We start from the raw sequence: 16,456 nt of genomic DNA on the forward strand, positions 1-16,456 counted from the left end.
GGAGCAGGAGGGAGGAAAGGGAACGTGGCGTACAGGTGGAAAGGGCTGTGAAGGTGGTATCTTATGGTGGGAGGCTGAAAGACTTGGCTCATCTGGTCATGTGTAACAGAGGTGGAAAGGAAATGTTGCAGTAAATGTTAGAGAAGGAGCAGAAACCTTAGAAATACAGAACAGTATTGCTGCAGAAATGAATGCACCTAAACTTACTGGTAATAAACTGCAAGTCAGAAGGCCTCTGGCCATGAGAGGAGTGAAGCTCTGGCATAGCTTTCCAGTGAACATGCTGGGTGACAGGTGGAGAAGGGAAACTCGGTCATTTTGCAGTGTGACTCCTTCTCTAAGTTTGCCTGTCATGGGGAGTGACTGCCTGCAGGCTGCAGTTTGCGATGCAGGAGGTCCCTTCCCATCCAAGGTCTGCTTTGCCCTTCTTTTTTGGAGTTTTCTGAACTTGGAACAGCCATCGTGTCTGTGCTCTTATTGAAGCACAGTCATTTGCCTGAGGACCTTTCAGAAATGTTGTTGACTCGCTGTCCAGCTGATACTAATCTTCAGGTGTCCCTTGAGAGCAGAGAGTGCCTGTCAGCATCTTAATCGTATCCTGGTTGGAGTAGCTGCAGGTGAGCTCGCTGACTGTTAGCCCTTCAGAAATGCTTGTTCTCGCTCCTCCTCCAGTGGTGTTTACAGCAGCTTTAGAGCACGGAATCTCAAGTGTGACCACGATGATGTCATACAGTCCCCGCAAACGTCACGCGTGGTCCCTGTGAGAAAGAAGCCCTGTTGTGGGTGCAATCGCTCTCGCTGCACGTGTGCGACTGCGGCCGCCGTTGGAGGGGCAGCACGTCCTGGTGCAGGCGGGCAGGGGGTGGCTGGGCAGGTGCTCTGCACGTGCTGGAGATCTGCCACGCTGGGTATGTCTGGTGAGCCTTGTGTGTCCCGAGGGACTGACTTGACTGAAAAAGCACCAAATCCCTGTGCAGCGGGTGTGCCAGGAGTGCAGCGGGTGTGCCAGGAGTGCAGCGGGTGTGCCAGGAGTGCAGCGGAGAGCCGAAGTGCTCTCTGACCCGACCCGGCCACTCACTGGCAGCCGCAGTGAACCAGCTGTGGTTCTCCCCGAACCCCCTGCTGCAAGCTGCTGCAATGGTGCTCTGTTCTGCATGAGGATATTTCATTTAAATTTCAAGTATATTTTAATTCAAATTAAGCATCCTGTGCTAGAAAGAGTACATGGAACGGTGTGTCTGCTTGCCGTGATCGTGTATTGGAATCGGGCAGCGTGTGGAGATAATCAGTTACGAGTCACTCGTGTGTACGGCGTGAGGAACTAGAACCTCTTATGTAGCTTCAGGAAATGAGTGCATTGCTTGGAGTCTTGTTTCTTCGTTAGTCATAGAACCACAGAATGGTTTGGCTTGGAAGGGACCTCAAAGATCATCTAGTTCCAGCCCCCCTGCCATGGGCAGGGACACCCTCCACTACACCAGGTTGCCCAAAGCCCCATCCAGCCTGGCCTTGAACACTGCCAGGGATGGGGCAGCCACAGCTTCTCTGGGCAACCTGTGCCAGTGCCTCGGTACCCTCAGAGGGAAGAATTTCTTCCTTAGATCCCATGGAAATCTCCCCTCTCTCAGTTTAAATCCATTTCCCCGTGTCCTGTCACTATATGCCCCAGTCCAAAGCCCCTCTCCAGCTTTCCTGTAGCCCCTTCAGGCACTGGAAGGTCTCCCTGGAGCCTTCTCTTCTCCAGGCTGAACAGCCCCAACTCTCTCAGCCTGTCTGCATAGCAGAGGTGCTCCAGCCCTTGGATCATTTTCCTGGCCACCTCTGGACCCACTCCAACAGCTCCATATCCTTCTGATGTTGGAAGGCTGAAACCATGTCGCTTACAAGTCGTGCTACATGTCATCTTGGATGCTGAGAGGAAAAAGGGCCTTGAAGGTCAAATTAATCATCCTTATAGGCCGTCTGGTGTCTTGTCACGTGCTGGAACTTGAGACTTACACCATGCGATTAATCCACCTATTAAGTGATGGTTGTCTGATCCTTGCTGGTGGAGCTCCGTAGCTGGGAGTGACACTGGTGCGAATGTAGGTGCCTGTTTGCAGAGGAGGAGAGGCTCGTCCTGCCCTCCACGATGGCCTGGCGAGCGCGGGGAGACTGGCTCGCGTGGGGCGCTCGTGCACGCGAGCACGAGTGGCACCGCAGCTTGACTCTGGGTGACTGTGTGACCCTGCTGACCACAGCAAACGCCGGAGCATGCCTGAGCTTGGGCTCGGTGGGCAGCCCTGTTCTCCGTGAATCCACCTTGGCTCAAACTCTCCTCTGTGTGCGCTGGGTCTCTCCTGCCGTGGGAGGTGGCTTGTGAAAGGGCTTGATACAGCAAGGTCTGCTTCGCGCAGAGACTGCCGCTCACCTGGGAGCTTTGCCCTGGAGATGGAGGATATTATCTGACTGCTCTCCAATTTCATGTAAAAATATTTATTTCTGGGGAAACTTCCAGGAAACTGCTGCCTCCCTTTTGGCATGAGCTGAACTTTTGGAATCAAGAGATAGAGAAAGGGCAATCTTTTTGCTTTGGGCATTTGCAGGATGTGGGGTGGTGTAGCAGGTGGTGGAGGGAGGCTAATGGCTCCTGCTCTGGTTTTGCTCGTGTCCTGCAGAGTCCTCGTGGGTCTTAATGAGGAAAAAACAGTGTTTGTCTTTGCCTTTTTTGAAGTAGTGCGACTAATTGGAAGTTTCTGTTCCAGAGAATGAAGACTGTGGTTGGTAATCCAATCAGTTTGTTTACTGGCAAATCCAAACCAGAATTTGATGTAGTGCGATGTGCTCCCTTCCGTTCTCAGCTTTCAAAGAGGAGCTCTCCGCCTCCCTGCTCGGGTTGCTTGCTCAAGGCTTCAGCGTGCCGTCCGCTGCCCAGTCCGGTGCTTTCCCACGCCTCATCTTCCCGTGGCCGTGTAACGGGGTGCTGCCTTGCCACGGGGCAGTTTCGGCACAGCACGGGGGTCGAGGCTGCCGCAGGGTGTGGGTGCTGCCCAGCAGCTCCAGCTCTGTGCTGGGAGCTCTTGTAAATACCTCTGCTGCTGAAGGCTGCACGTGCCTCCTGTTAATTTGATTGCTGCTGTTAATCAGATAGCTTGGTGCCAGTGGCCCGAGATGACTCCCGATAGCAGTGAGTAATTGAGAGGGTTTACAAGTTGTAATCTGCTTAGTTATCTTCCCTAAGGCAAACCAACGTGCTCCTGGCCCGGGGTGGCATGCTGTCTCTGCGTTGAGTTCCTCCTGCTGCGAAGGGCCCTGACCCCGCTGGTGGGGTGCAGAGCGTGGCCCGTGCGGTGGGCAGGCGTGCCCGGAGCAGTCTCGCCTCTGCGGCTGGTAGCTGGCTGCAGGGAGGAGCGCAAGAGCCAGGTGGGTTTAGGGTGACAGTTTTTCCAGAGTATCTTCCCAGCTTCTGGCAATCTGCATCTCTGTTTTCCTGAGCCAGGTTTGTACCTACATCTGTCTGCAATTGCTCTTCGCTGGTTTTTCATCCATAAATTGTCTAAGCAAGTCCCCTGTGCAGATGCAGACCTTCCCCAAGCTCCCCAGCCTCAGCCAAATGCATTCTCCTCACAGGAGGATGGAGATATCATTTTTTGGGTAGGATATTCTCCTGTTTTGGGTAGGATATACTCCTATTGGGTAGGAGGATTTCTCTGCCCATGGCAGGGGTGTTGGAACTAGATGATCTTTAAGGTTCCTTCCAACCCAAACCATTCTATGATTCTATATTACATACTCAGAATGCACTGAATGAAAAGAGAGTTCGGCGTGGTGGGTTTTGTTTGTTTTGTTTTCTTTTATTTTCCTTCCTGCTGCTTTAGTAGTATCATTGATCAGAAACAAGGTGCTGCCAAAGCAGTAGTTGTCCCTCAGACCTCCCCTGTGCCTGGAGGTGCTCCCTCGCTGGACTGGGGAGTTGGCCACCAGAGTGTGCCCTGGGTCAGCAGCTCCCGATGGGAAGGAGAAGCACTCAAGCTGAGACTGTGAAAACCAGCAGTTGGTGGTGGTGTGGTGAACCCACCATCCTGTTTAACAACAGGAAGGTACCCAGAGGAGAACTGGAACGAGTGGACAGGCACATGAGTGGGTGATTGTGCACACACTGTGAATAGCAGCTGAGTAGGTCATAGAATCATAGAATGGTTTGGGTTGGAAGGGACCTCAAAGATCATCCAGCTCCAACCCCCCTGCCATGGGCAGGGACACCCTCCACTACACCAGGTTGCCCAAAACCTCATCCAACCTGGCCTTGAACACCTCCAGGGATGGGGCATCCACAGCTTCTCTGGGCAACCTGTTCCAGTACCTTACCACCCTCAATGTAAAGAATTTCTTTCTTATATCTAACCTAAATCTGCCCTCTTTCAGTTTAAATCTGAATCCCTCCTCTTTCAGGGAGGACACCCTCAGTCAGTGGTGTCCTCCCTTCCACCGGTGGTTCGTGCTGGATCCATAAGTTCAAGTTGAGAACTTATGGCGACATTAGACAATGTTTTGTCTCTTAGGAGGGTGAAGACTTGTCTTCAAGAGGTGCTTTTTTACATGGCAATAAGGTTACCCACCTCACTACTTCGGTCTTTCTGTTGCATGGGACCTCTGATAGCTCCAAGTCCTCCAGGTCAGCTTGTCTACAGTTTCTTGCAGTTTTTATGAAGGCATTAAGTGCCAGCTGCTGTTCAACTGCAGTATTTTGGGTTTCTCTTTTCCCTTTCCTTGATGTCAGGTTTGACAGAGAGATTGCAAGAGAGAAGATCTTTCAAATTCTGTGAATGACCATGTCTCTCTCTGAGCATGCAAATTGCATGATTTGACTTGGAAATTAAATCATTTACCTTTGCAAGCTGAACTTCATCAGAATGATGATCCACACCTGGTGTTGTAGACAGACCATGTGGAACAGCCTTCCTATGTGGCACTGGGGATCATCTGGCTGGGATCGTCCTTAACTAGTGTGTGAGAGGGAAGGAGATACCCTCTACTCTTGCAGGAGTCACTGTCCTCATGGCTCTAATCCAGCTTGCTGTCTACCAAGATCTCTAGGGCCTTTTCTGCTGAACTACTCCCCAGCCTGTGCCATTGCCAAAGCCGCTTCATTCCCAGACACAGGACTTTGCATTTGTCCTTTTTCAGTTCATGGGGGTCCTGCTGGCCTATTCCTCCAGCCTGTCCAGGTTCCTCCGGATGGTAGTCCTGCCTGTTTGCATGTTGACCATTCCCCCAGTTTGGTGTTACCTGTGAACTTGACCTCTGTGGTGCTCTGCCTGTTACTGGCCATCGGGTAGAGAATGACCCGATAACAACCACTCTTTGAGCCCAACCATCCAACCAGTTTTATCCCATCTAGCTGTCCATCCATCCATACAGTAATGTTCTCATTTCTGTACAGATAAAGATGAGCCATGGAAGGCTCCATCTGTCTTACTTCCCTGTGTCCCCTGAGATAGCTGCTGCTTTTCCTACCTCCGTATCGAAGAGGCTGGGCCATCTGTGTCACTCCTGTCTCTCGGCAGCCTGCCTTGCGTGGGGCTGGAGGCTTGCTGGTACCGCAGGAACCCTGCTCTCCTCCACGTAGAGATTTCCCTGTAAACAGCAGGAAAATCCTAAAATGCCGCTGTCCAGTAGCTGTACCAAACAGTTTGTCTCTGCTGCCTGTGCGTCTGTTTTCCCATCAGTCCCAGCGTCTCTGTGTGATTGGGGCGAGCTGGGGGTAAGACCCTGCCGTAGCTGGGTTACGTCCTTTGGTTTTATCATGTGCTTGGTCTCTACTGGAGCATCAGGTCTTGCTTTCCTTTTCCTCCCTGATTTTCAGATGCCTTAAGGTCTCAGGAGCCCAGTACTCTGGGGGGATTAGACCTGGTGTCACATGCTGGCAACCCAACACTTTGAGCCTCTGGGCCATTTTTTCAGCTTTTGTTTAATAAAAGTGACTTTTCCAGTTGCCCTTACCCCTGTGTAAAAAGTAGGAAAAGTCCAGGTGCTTATGGTCAGGTCATCACCTGCCTTGCGCTGTATGTTTCAGTGGTCTGGTAGAGATGCCAGCAGTTTCCATCTAAGAAGCATCCAATTTTTATCTTGTTAACAATGCTAACTTCCCAGTTTTCTTTCCCAACCATCACATCTCTAACATGGAGTCTGAACTTTGTGTTCTCAATATCAAGATGCATCTTTCTTGCCTGGAAAGTTTTGTAGGTTCCTTGTGCTGCCTCTGTATGTTCCTGGAATGTCTGTGGGTCAACCACGATGGCCATTGGGCAGACCTGGCTGTAGTTGGCTGTAGTCAAGGCTCCAGCCCTAATCAGTGGAGTGCGCTCAGTGCCCAAGTGACTTCAGAATCACTTGTTGAATATCTCCACCCTTGATGTTTGGGGTGCGGACACCCAGAGCTTGGCCCCTGCCTTCCCCAGGTGCTGTTTTCTGCAGCCCTTCGGAGTGGAAGGAGTGCTGGTGGAGCAGTTTGTAGCTGCTGTGTGCAGGAGGGACTGCAGGACCCCTCTGCAGCAATGCCTCGTGCCTCGGTGTCAGTCGCAGCGCGTGCGTCCATGCAGGCTGGGTGAGAAGCTGCAGTTCCTCAAGCAGCCTCGTCCACATGCTGCCTTATCGTGCAGCCGCCTTTCCCAGAGCCCGCGGAGGCACTCACTTCTTCCTCTGAGGAGGAAGATGATCCGAAATGACCGTGGGCATGGTGTACCCTTTGTGTTCAGACTTGGAAGGAGAGGGATGATGGTGATGAGCTTGAGCTCCTGTGGTGGTTCAAAGGGAAATGATGGGTTGTGGGGGTGTTTTGGGTTCACCCTGTGTTTATGTGGGTGTACAGTCACTGATAAGTCATCTTCCTTTCTCCATGTGTTCTTCCAATACTCCTTTCCCAGCAGTAGTGGAAGATCCTTTGCCGTGCCTTTTCTGGCTGGAGGCTTCTCGCCCGTGTTTTCCCCAAATCACGTTGCTTGGCCAAAGTCAAAGGTGGCTCTTCCCTCGTCTCCCTGGCATCGTTTCTGTGGCCTTCAGGGCTGATCCGTCTGAGGCCCCAGTGCTGTTGGTGCCGGAGTGCTGCTTGTAGTACCAAAATCGTGCCATAGAAGAAAAACTGCCTGTAAACCACAGCCTGGTGGTATGGTGTGACCATCTGAGTTCCGCTCTGCTTTGCACCATTCCCTTCCCCGAGGTACACACTGGAAAGTTGTAGATGCTGGTTGTGAATGCAGCTTTGACAGCCGATAAAGATGGCTGTGAGGGCCTGTCAGAGTGTGAACTCGACACTGGAAGCTTTAATTGTCAACAGGTAATAATTCAGTGATATTTATTTGGAAAAAACCCTCGTAATTCTCATGGCTGTTGATCTAAAGGTTCGCTTGTGTGTGTGAGCAGGTGACTCTGGTATCACAGTTGGCGATTTCTTCCCTGTCGCACTTGTGTCCAACGGAGCTGTGGGATCGCTCGTGTTAGCTCATCCCAGACACGTCTGATGGAGGTTTCAGAAGTGCAGACAAGTTTCTTAATGATCAGTAAATGTCAATTTTGTACAAATTTCTTTGTCCTCATGATACTCATGGTTGAACTTTTCCATTTATACGTGTATCGGATTATCATGTGCAGGATATAAAAATAGTATGTAAGCAGTGGCTTCAAATTTCTTCCGATTTCACTGAAGTTTAGCAATTGGAGCTGCTGCCTTTCTGTCAAAAAGGTGTCTGTCCTTCTGATTGCCACGTTTTTGTGATTTCCTACCCCTGCCCCTCTCCCCGGGCTAAACTCTTCTGAACAGTTTTTTGTGGTGGGTGGGTTTTTGGGGTGTTTTTTGGTAGGTAAGCATGCTACACATGAACAAAGCTTCTTGTTATGATTAGTACGGGTGTTGTTGATGCTGGCAAGACTGACCTTGGCCATGGAACTCAAGCAAGTGTCAGAGGTTTTAGTCAGCCTTTCTCTTGACTATGAGCACTTCAGAGAAATGTTTGGCTAGACGTCAGGAAATCATTGCCTGAGTTGGGATACATGTGGGAAATCGCCTCCCTGCAGAGCTGAGGTGGTGCTTGGGGCTGGTGATGGTCGGGTGCAGAGCAGGGGTCGTGCTGGTGACAGAGATGCCCATGGTGCCACTGGGCAGTGGCACAGGGACGGGTAGCAGCATCTCATGCAGGAAGCCGCGGTCTGACTTGGGGCATGGGTGCGATTCATCCTTCGAATACATGGCAGAGCAGGACGTGTGTCTCAGTATCACAGCCTGAATTCTTTCCCAGCTCATGGGGGATAAGGTAGCTTCATATGCAAAATTAATGGCATCATAAAACTGAAGAACCAGAGAGGTGGAGAGGGGCCACTGAGGTGCCCAGTGCCAGCGCCGTGGGAGCAGCGTGTCAGCACGGCTGCTCAGGGCTGTGGCTGGACGAGACCCCATGGCCACTGCCATGTCCGTCCTGCGCTGCTGAGCCCGGCCTGGCCCCAGTGCCCCGTGGGGTCTGGCCAGTGCTGGGCAGAGGGCAGCAGCCCCTGCCCTCACCCGCCGGCTGCCCTCGGCCATCGTGCCCAGGAGGTGCTGGGCCTCCACTGCCCGCAGGTGCTGCTGACACCGGCTCTGAGGGGCCCCGGGATCTCCCTGGCCGTTCTGCGGCAGCCGCTCGCCCCATCCCATCCCACAGCACTGCTGCAGCCCACGGGCAGGACCCGGCACTCGCTCCAGCCTGGGGAGGTCGGGACGAGCGGCACTGCGCTCCCAATCGTCAGCTGCTCCCAGGCCTGCGACCGGGATTCCCTCCCATCATCCTGGCGGTCACTGAGGGTACAAAAGGGACCGGCTCCGTGTCTGTCCCTGAGGAACGGGCTTGTAACCAGCCACCAACGGGACTCTGTACAGCCCATCACCACCCTTTGAGCCCAGTGCACCAGCCAGCTCTGCCCCCACCTCGTTGTCCCCGTGCCCAAACCACTCCTGTCCCGTTTTGCAGTAAGGGTGGTACAGGAGACCGCGCTGAACACCTCCCCGAGGTCGGGGCTGACCACCTCTCCTGTGCTGCCCTTGTTCAGAGCCAGCCGCCTTGGAGAAGGCCAGGACTCAAAAGGAACTCGAGACGTCGGGTTTTGGGCTCTTCTGCCCCCGCCCCAGGGTCTGCTCTGTCTCAGTTTTCTGCCTGGTGTTTGCCCCCTGTGCTGGGTGCTGGCTGCAGCCCCCCGAGGCGCCCGCTCCTGCGCTCACAGCTCTGCCATCTCAGAAGGTGCTCCCTGACATCTAACCTGAATCTTTCGTATTGAGTTTTAAGCCCGTTACTTTTCCGTGGTTATTGAGAACAGATTATTTTTGTCCTCGCTGCAGCTGCCTTCTTTCTGTTTTTACAGTCAAATCACCCCTTCCCCACCCATCTTCTGTTCTCCAGGCTGAATATCCCAGAGCACACAGGCTTTCCTGCAGAGACCTTGAAAGCATAATTCCATCGTTACTATTGATTTACTCTGGATTCTCCCCATAGCTTTTATTTAACTCTTCCTAAAAGCAGCCTTCTCCGGCTGAAACCCAACCGGTTCTGCACAGAGCGGAGGGGCCGCATCACACGCGTTAGAGGTGAGGCTGCTAATTGTAAATCCTGGTACATTTTCCCTTTTCTGCCACAGCGTGACTTTGTTGACTCATTTTCAGCTTGTGATGCTGCAGTCCTCAGATCTCCAGCAGGACAGCTGCCTGCTGGCTCCTCGCTTGCCTCTGTGCCTGGTGTCTCGGGCTCACTGAGCTGTTGGACCGGGGAGACCCGGGATGTCTCTCCTCCAGCCCTCCTGCTCGGATGGGCCAGCCCCACGGCTGCGGAGGATGCCTGGAGCCTGGCCTGGCTGGGCTTGGAAAGCACGTGTGTCAGCGTGCCCAGAGCGTTCCTGCCTTGGGCTCCTTCCCGTACTCGGCCGTTCTCCTGGTGCAGAGCCTTCGCGTTGTGCCCAGACAGAATTCCCCCCGTTGCACCCGTTGACTCTTGTTCTTTGCACACCTCGGAGAAGAGGCTGCCTCCCGAAATCCCTGTGCATAAACTGTCATTACATCTGTCTCTATTGACTAAATCCTCCCCCCCACCTATTTTTTGAATTTCCAACAATCATTTCAGTTCTAGTCCTCTGAGGACTTTGCATCTCCTTCCAGCTTGGTCTCATCTAGGAATTTAATAAGCGTATTCTGCACTCCGTCATCCAGGCTGCTCATGAAAGAATTGAATACTTCTGAACCGGGGGTAGGGTCCTGTGAAATCCATTTCCCATATATTTTTAGTCTGACAGTTAGTCATGAATTAGTTTTCTGATCAGTTTTTCATCACTTGGCAGGAGTTTCAGCTAGATTTAATTTCTGTTGTTTCTGAGAATGTCATATAAGGATGTCAAATTTTTTGTGGAAAGCTATATGATATCTTCAGTTTCCTCACTCCTCACAAAGCCTGGCCCGCTGCCCTCTCCTGGAAGTGACTTGGATCCCTTAAATTTGGTTTGCTCTTTACAAACTGCCGTGACCGGTCATCTCTGTTTACAAACTGCCTGCTTTGCCCAGGGTTTTTCTGGACAATAAGATGAAGTTGGCTGGTCTGTAGTGCAGCGTTCCTCTCCTTGCGCCGCACGTTTGAAGCTGGTTGTAACTTCCCTTCTCTTCCAGGTGTCTGAGAACTGCCACCGGTGATCCGAGCTCGCTGCTGATGCCCGAGGTTGCTCCTGGCGGGTTTCGTGGCAGCGTGACTCGGCTCGTGGTCTGCAGATCTCTGGCACTTTGTCCAGAAGTAACGGCGATTCGTACGCTGATGGCAGAACCGGGCACAAGGGCAGGTAACGCCCCGATTCTGCTGGTCGTTTTACGAGGCCCAGCTGATCTGATCTGGTGATACTTGCTGCACGATCGCAGCCGATAGCGGATCGGGATCAAGGAGAAAGCCAGTGACCCCTCTGGCGTCCGCGGGCCGGGAGCTCTCCTGCCCCGCCGACGCGCCGCTGCGTTCCGTCGGCTCTGGCTGGGAGCCCCGCTGTTCTTCGCACGCCTCCTGTGCTGTGCCCACTCCGTACCTTGACCTTTCCCAACCTCTTGTGCATGTCGCACGTGGAGCTGGGCCTTGTAACACTCTGCATGGTTCTCCTCAAATCCTTCAAGCTCTGCGCTTTGATACCACTCGTACCAGCTTTTTAGTACAATGCAAACAGGTTGTCAGATGTATTTTCTTCAAAGATTTGTATCTTGTTGCTTTAAAATAGACATCGTGGTCTGAACTCTGCAATTTGCAGTCATGTTGCCCGGGCAACAGAATATTCTCAAATGGAGTGGTTTTGTTCAAGAGTGTCTTCAGTTAACTCGGATTTTTCTAATTTAACTTAAATTTTAGCTGACAGTGTTTGGATTTCTAACTTATTAATGACATCATATCTTGTGTTGTCATAGAAATTAATAAATTTAATTCGGCTTGTGTAGATGATGAGCGTTCGGTGCCAAGAATCCTCAGAAGGAGATGGCGAAGCTGGTGGGTACTTTGCAGGTTAGTTGGCTCAGCTGCGGGCGGTTGCCCGCTAGCTGCCATTGTTCCCCAGCACGTGTGAAACGCAGGGACAACATCTGCTGTTCGACGTGGTTTAAAGACTCAGTCCTGACTACTGCCAAAAATTTTAGCTGATGTGAGAATGTCTATAGCATGATTTTTATTAATAAGCTCCGTATTTTTCTTGTCGTCACTACAATGGTAACCTCGTCCTCCTCCATCTGTTCTCTCTTGTCAAACGCTTGGGTTGTAAAGGTTGTGGGGTTTTGTGAGTGTGTGCAGAGCCTACTGATTTTGCTCTCTAGCTCTACTATAGTAGAAATTAAAATAATTTATGGAGGTGTGGAGTTCCTGTTGGCACTTGGAGTGGTTATTCAACCTGTTACGTATTAAAAATGCAACACATCTTCCTCAAAGTTACTGCATTTGCTATTGAATGGGAAAACATTTTATTTTTTAGCATTTAAAAGTATGCTTGTTAACTTTCAACGGTACAATTGATTAAAGTGTGGGACCTCTGAGAAGTCTATTATCAGTGCTTAGGCTCTTTGTTGTCCTTAACGATCAGATAACATAATAACCCAGCTTCTTCTAACCTTTCTTATACTTCAGATTAATTAAAAGCTTGCTCATAATCCAGATTTTAAAAGCTTAGTTTGCAACAAAAATAAACTATTAGTGATTGCAAAGCCTATTTGCTCTCTTTAGAGTGACGATGTTTTCCACGGGTGAGATTGGCATCTCTGGGTTTGCCTGCGGAGCTGAGCTGGGCTCAGCACCTTTTGGGGGGCTCAGCACCTTTTGGGGGGCTCAATGACTGTTCCCGCCACCTTGGTTGCTTCTCCAGATACGGGAGAGGTGTTGCCTCTGCAGCGCTCAGCTTTTCTGATGTGCCAGAGGTATAACAAGCCTTGCTTGTGCATGGGTGACTGCTCTCATTTTTCAGTCGTTGTGTCTCTTTAGGCCTGTTGGGAATTACAGTTAAAGCAAACTCCTCCTCTTCCTCCTGCATTAACTCTCTGGAATGCAAACCCGGTCTTGATTCAGGGCTGGAAATGGGGGGTTCAGGGGCACCAGTGGGGGGTGGTGCCAAACCCGTCCCCCGTCCCGGGGTGGGATACAGGGCTCAGCAGAGCTGCCGGGTCCGTGCTCCACGTGCGTGCACGGTGGATTCTGCCGCCGCTCTCTGCGAGCTGTTTGGTTACCCGCGCTCCTGGAAGTCGCCTTTTGCCTCGGCGTTGCTCCGCCCGATGTAATCGCCCTGTTCCGAGCCCTTCCGCGCGTCGCGGGAAGCGGAAGCCTTGCAGTTGGGCTGCTGCCCCGTACCCCGGCACCTGCACGGTGATCGTGCCGTTGGGAAACAGAACGGTTTGATCTCCTGTAACACTCGCATTTTAAAGGCTTTCACAGCTACTGGATCGCTTTTGTGTCCATCATGTGAATCTGCCTCTCTTCCTACGTGCGTCTTGACTTTGGCTCTGGGAGTGACCCGGAGCATCCGCACAGGTCCCACAACTGCGGCGTACAGAGCTCATGGCTGAATTCCCGCGTGTTTCTCATGGATGCTTTTGGTTAGTCTTTATGGCTAAAGTTGTTATTCTGAGAGTTTGTGCCAAAGTGTGTCCCTGCTTTCTGAGCCGGTGTCACCTCCCGCCGCGCTGTGCGGTGCCCTCGCTCACAGCCTGGCCGCTCTCGGGCGCGGGCTCTGCTGCAGTGGTGCTCTGTTATCCCACCAGACTTGGTGCACCTTCAGCTTTTCCCTCAGCCTTAGGCTAGGTGGTCATGGCAAGCACACACGTGGTTTGGACCAAGAACCTGAGCCATACCATTGCGTGAAGTCCTGCTTGACGATCTCTCTACATTAACAGCTAAGCTTCAAGCAAGATAAATCATATATAACAAATTATACGTATGCATGCATGTATATATATCTCTATCTCTTCTGGATGCAATCTAGATATGCTGTCATGGAGAAAGGTAAATGTGTCATGTTGTACATTCTTGGGCACAAATGTCTTGCATGGTGGTCAAGATACCACTTTTTCTACATACTCTGAGCAGACAATCAGCCCTGGACATGTTTGTCAAACCCTACATTCAGTCAAAGTAGACTTTTCTCAGTGCTCCTCTGTTCTGAGAAAATCAGAAATTTGTTCTTAGGTTTTAACCAGTTTTTTTTTGACAAGGGAAGCATATTGCTCTGTCCTTCCAACAGCGGACTGGTGGGATAATTATCACCAACCTTTTTGTAATACTCTTTTAAGATCTGCACTGAGCAAACCCACTTCTGTCAGTCTTTCCTCAGTGGTCAAGATTTCCGAGTGTCTTTTCCAACTTACTGCTTTCAATTTATTTACCTCCTTCTTAAAGACCTTTATCCCAAAACTGGACATACCAGTCCAGATGGATCCTCGACATGTTGTTAATACCTCCTAGAATTAAATGTGTCTTTATGCAATGTCACAATTTTCTTGACTTGTGTTCAGTTTGGGGTTACTGCTGTTACCACATGTTGTTTGCTGCTTTACGATGCCCAGCTGGTTACTCTCCACCTCATATTTATGTGCTTGATTTCTCCGTTCCAAGTGTAACAGTTTGTACTAGACCTTACTGGATTTCATCTTTCTGATTTCAGACATCGTTGCTTCTGTCAGCCAGACTCATAAACTTGTCAATCAAGCTCTACGTATTATGCTTTTTTCTTTTAACAAGATTTACTTTCCCAAAACTAAGGAAATTATCAGTAAAACAAGAATAAAATCTAATTAGAGTCTGTGGTGTCAAAACTGGCATAAGGGATGCAGGAGAAAATAATTCAGAAAAGCACTGTAAATGCTAAATATGCATCAGTATTCTTAATGTACCATACATGGCCTCTGTGAAGATCTTACAAACCAAACTAGATGTTGTGTATAAGTGCTGGGTGTTGAGTATAGGTAATGCTGCTTGTGCTACATTACGTATAAAATATTGTGATACTTCTGGAAATGTTTCGAACGGCAAGAAAGCTCATCAGATGAGGAAAAAGGTGTAGTAATGAATGAAAAAAAAAAAAAGGAATATAAACCCAGATACAGGCAAAAAAAGGAATTGTGAAGCAAAGAGAAGGGGACAAGGTGTGAATGACCATAACTGGAAATACAAAGACACGTTCTGGCTTAGCAGAAGAAGAACTAGGAAAGAAATTAGAGGAAAACAGGATGGAGGGGAAAAAAAAGTCCATTTTCAAGGAAGTTGACATGGCTGCTTTTTTATTTTTTTGAGTGAAGCGAGGGCAGTGACAGAGCGTGCTTTTTTCCTAGCAGCATTCCCGTTCTCATCTGGAACGTGGCCCTTTCTTGGACAGACTAAAACTCTCTTAAGAGTTTCGAGAGCGGCGGGAGCGCTCAGGTGGAGCAGGGACGCGCGGAGCAGTCCCTTCGGCAGGAGCGGCCGGCGTGGCGTGAGCCGCGGTGCCGGGAGCGCGGCCCTGGAGGGGCCGGTGGTGCCGCTGAGCCGCGGGCGCCGGTGCCGCCGGCTGTCCGCAGGGGCTGGCAGCGAGGTGGCAGCCCGCAGCGGGAGAGGTGCCCGTTCCGTCTCCTGTCCCTGGGAGTGATGGCAGCTCGGCCCGTGGGCTCTGGGTCAGTGCTTCTGATAATTTAAAGTGTTTAAAAGCCCTGATAGTCCTCCTGTTGCCTGGAATTCCTCTCGTTTTCCAAGACCCCCAAGATTTTGATGGGTGTGGAAAGTTCCTCTCCTTTTTTCAAGACTTCCTGTAACTCACCAGGACTTGCCTGTTTGAAGATTGATTGTGTTTAGCACGTGCTGCCGGCCCCCTGCCCCGTTACAGCTGGGAGGTTTCGGCTCCGTACGCCGCGCCGTTTGGGAAGGTGCCTTCCCCCGTTCCTGCGCAGCACCCGCCACCTCCCCTCCGCTGCCCCGCTGTCTGCGGTTGGACCATCTGTGTCCCTGGTGGACCGAGGACAGACCTGTGCCTTTGCTTCTTTGTGATGGGTTTAAAATGTTTTCTCCTGGTAGATTACAGGTTTATTCAGCTTCTCTTGTCATAGTATGGCTGAGCTCTGGGCTTCCCGGTGCTGGAGCGAAAGATCGCAGACCACGGGCAGACTGTCCGGCCACGGATAATTGTGTCCTGGAGGAACAGACTGGAAGATGTGTTCCCGAGAGGCCGAGCGTGGGCGCGCTCACGGGGTGTGCGTGTGCCAAAGGAGGAGTGCCAGCCCCACCGCCCGGCGCGGGACACGCGTCCCCTCTCCCACGTGCTGCCTCTGGGCACCCGTTGGCACGTGCCTGTGCGCTGCGCTGGGCACAGGGCAGTCTGTCTGCCACGGAGCAGCTTTCATTTGCCTGTTGAACTTCTTTTTTTTTTATTTTTTATTTACCTACTCTCTCAAAGCTTTCTTCTTATCCTAATTTCATTTGATTTGTTTTTCTTTTCATTTGAAGTTTGTCTTGTAAGAATCGATCAGGTTTCTGGCCTCCTGGCTCCCTCCCACTCCTCCTCCAGTCTTCAGTGTGAGACTGATCTAATTCTGAGTCAGATGCCATCCCAGCTTGGATTACCCAGATGATGTTGCCGACTTGAAATCTTCCCTGACCCGCAGCAGTCACACCAGTCACAGGTGTTGCACAGGAGCCTCTGCTTTGCCCAGGAGGCCCTGCCTTTCCCTATCCTTCAGGCTGGATCTGCTGCTCTCGAAAGGCCTGTCAGACCCACCTCTAATTCTGGTAGTAAGGACCGTCCTGGACACAGATCTGCACACTGTCCGGTTCCTTGAGAGCATCCTTCAGTGCTGGCTGGACCAGAGACCGGACTGACCAACTCTTCTCCAAGAGGACCAGCCTGTCCCTCTCCTGTTCTGCCTACTCTAGATAGCACCATCTATCATCACTCCATCTGAAAAAGGCAGCCAAGAAACATCCTCGTTGATAGGTCT

At 51.2% G+C, this 16,456-nt stretch overlaps 1 protein-coding gene across 2 annotated transcripts in view; it reads left to right on the forward strand.

Moving 5' to 3' along the window:
* Nucleotides 1–16,456, forward strand: part of SHANK3 (SH3 and multiple ankyrin repeat domains 3) — a 343,838-nt gene that overhangs the window by 79,812 nt on the left and 247,570 nt on the right. The gene's annotated exons all lie outside the window — the stretch shown is intronic.

The sequence above is a fragment of the Tauraco erythrolophus genome, chromosome 4 (assembly GCF_009769465.1).
Source record: "Tauraco erythrolophus isolate bTauEry1 chromosome 4, bTauEry1.pri, whole genome shotgun sequence".
In the NCBI taxonomy this organism is placed as follows: Eukaryota; Metazoa; Chordata; class Aves; order Musophagiformes; family Musophagidae; genus Tauraco; species Tauraco erythrolophus.